This window comes from Meleagris gallopavo, chromosome 1, assembly GCF_000146605.3.
Source record: "Meleagris gallopavo isolate NT-WF06-2002-E0010 breed Aviagen turkey brand Nicholas breeding stock chromosome 1, Turkey_5.1, whole genome shotgun sequence".
Lineage (NCBI taxonomy): Eukaryota > Metazoa > Chordata > Aves > Galliformes > Phasianidae > Meleagris > Meleagris gallopavo.
Window position 1 is genome coordinate 133,101,970 of NC_015011.2, and position 3,145 is coordinate 133,105,114.

The following is a 3,145-nucleotide window of genomic DNA, read 5'->3' on the forward strand; positions in this document are numbered from 1 at the left end:
TGGTGGTTTGGGAACAGAAGTGAGAGGAGGAAGAAAGGGAAGTGTTCTTGGGGACAGGGGGGAAGCAGCTGAGGTTATGCGGGGAGAGCGAGGATGTGAGCTTTGCTGATCATGCAGTGGCTTGCCCAGTTGCTCAAAAAACCATCTGAACACCTATCCCTTCTGCTACAGAATAATGCCTGGGAGAGATGACCCGCTGAGAGCTCAAATGTAAATTCTTGTCTGCCTTCAAGTATTTCAGTCACTCCTCTTACCAGCATTTTCTGGTGAAGCTAATACAGTTTGCAAGAAATACAAACAACTCTTCTGTGTTGAATGTAGCTCCAGCTGTTGCAGGAGAGTCCCTGTGCATCAGATTGATCCCACTTAACTTGAGGGGAAAAAAGCCCTTCAGTATTGCATTGTTAAACTACTTTTCCATTAATGAGAAATGAAGGGTGAGGGGACTGCACTCCTGATTTGCTGTGCCTTGAGTGGCCAAAGCTATAGGGAATGCATATGAGCTTGAAGGCATTAAACTTCAGAGACTGGATCCTGAAAAAATAAGTGTGGTCATTCATTTTTTTATTTAGTTGGTGGGGATTTTTTTATTTTTATTTTTTTTTCTCAAGTTGAGGGGGGAAATAAGTATGTACTGCCATTGTCTTTTCAGGTCCCTAACTCAGTGTTAAGGAGGAATAGGCCTCAGATTAACATTAGAATTTGGGAGAGCTACTGCCTGTTCAATTGGGGTTAAATGACAATCCGGGGGAAAATGGAACATGATTCTGAATTTTGCTACCCTGAAGCATCTTGTCTTCTCGTTTTGCAACTGTTCCAGAGCTTGTATCATTTTTCAGTTTAGCTAAACTCAGTGCTGATAGGTTCTAATTACGCACATTGCTGGAAAAAACTGAGCCAAGCCACCATGGTTGGTTGGTTGGTTTGTGATACAACTGCATTATGGGGGAGGTATTCCATCTTTTGTGGTAAAAGCTGAAGAAATCCTATTCTGAGATTTTTCCAAGGAGTTAAACTGTTAACACCATGCCTAAAAGTTGCCTTAGAAGGAAGTAACATTTGGGTCAAGGTGTAACTGCATTCTGTATTCTTTCAAATGGATTATATAGAGTGAATCACTGTGGTTTATGTGCATCTGTCTTTCACTATCAACAGCTGTAAAGCATCTCCTCCCATTGATTGGAGGAACCATGAAAAGAAGCTAGGGAGTCATATGAATCTATTTTAGCGTCCACTTATTTCACTACAAGGTATTTTGCCAACCTGTGGCAGGCACATCAAGAGGGCTAGTCAACAGAGCTGTGTCCCTGCATGTATCTGCATCGCTGCCAGTGAATCAGTGAAGCTGTTCCTGCCTGTCTAAACAAAATAGCCTGTAGCATGCACACTTACAATTCTTGTCCTTGAAAAGTGAGTTTGGGAATTTCCTCAGTATTTTTCCCCTGAAGCTAGAGGCCTTTCAATTTTTCTAGTCAGTTCTCAGGCTCCTGAGTGGTTCCTTGGGATGCCTGAGGGAATGGTGATGGAACGGCTATGACTGATAGGAACCTCTTTTTGAAGCTGAGATGTGGGTGGGTGTCTGTTCTTGGGGAGTGTTTTTTGTTGTTTTTGTTTGGGGTTTTGGGTTTATTTTTTGTTCTTTTATTTTTTTGGTTTATTTTTGTTTTTTGTTGTTGTTGTTGTTGCTTTCTTTTGCTTTTAGGAAAGAAATAAAGGATGCCTGAAGTATTTGTTGAGGCACAGAAGTTGCTTGGGAGAGTTCATACTGAGGAGTTGCTGTCTGTTATTACTTTTAATGCAGAAAGACAAAATGCATTATGCAGGCTTATAGAGCTGTTCACTGAAAATAAACTTGCATGAAATAATAAAGCCTCAAAATACCAAAAAAAAAAAAATCGGTAACACTTGGAAAAAATAACAGCACTTATTTTTGCTATTTCTTTTCCTTGTTGCCTATCACATACAATCCTACCCTAGATATATCTAGTGGAAGTAACTCTGTTAACTTGGGAGTGTGTGGCTGGGTCCTGCTGGTCCAACAGCCTCCCACAAGAGAGCTGTTACCTGCCAGCCTCGCCCTCGTCTTCTGCCTTCCCTTTCTATCACAGATGGGCTGGGTGGAACAGACTGCAGTACCAGAACTGCCACTCCACTCAGCCTGCAGCTGCACAGCGTGGGTTGTAGCGGTGGTGACGTTCAAGCCTTTTGAAACTGCTCAAAGTACTTCCCTTGAAGGAGATGTAGCATTTACATAGGTATTGCACTTTTGTATGTCAGTGGCATGAACCAACTATTGATGAAATGAGAGTGCTAAGGCGGCTTTTATATGTAAGTGGTGCTAAGCACTTTGTAAAGCATATATTGATGCTTTGGGTATGTTGTTACTCTTTAGCTGCTGATAGAATCAGTTGGATCAACACAAAATTATCATATCTGTTCTTTGCACAATTTGTTGAGACTGCCTTTTCAATGCTAGTTGCACGGCGGGTACTGGCTTGCAGTACTGTATTCCAAGAGGCGTTTCTTTTAAGGGCTCACTGACAGTTGTCTGCTAGGACGTGCTAGGCTTTTCTTCTTTAACCCAGACTATTTCTCACCTAAAGTTTGCTTCATGTTCCCACGGCAATCTGACAAGATTTCCATTGCCTATACGATTAGCCATAAAGGACTATTATATTTTATGATGGATCCTACGTGGGAGTTGTACATAGCCTGAGCACCCACTTCATCCTCCCCTGCAGACGAGTCCCTTTGGATAGCTGCCCAGATGAATCCACATTTTGGAAAGCTTTGCCTCATCTCCTGTTAACAATAAAAGACTGTAACTTTAAAGATGACTAATCTTTTTAAAAGTTTGCTTCCCTACACACCCTTCCAACTGAACATGTGAGGTAAAGAGGAAGAAAAAAAAAAAAAAAAGTAATGCCTTTGAAACTTGCCAGCACACACAGTGACTAAGCAGCACAGGGCAACAGCTTCTTCTTTTAAACTTTTTAGTGTTCCTCATTTCATAATACTGTTCTTCAGTGGTCCTTTTTTCCATGCCTGGCTTAAATCCCACTTATCCTTATAGAAAGCACCCATGAATTCAGTGGGTCAGCAACGAAGAACTGTCTACTCAGAAAATATTAGAGTTACTTTTTTT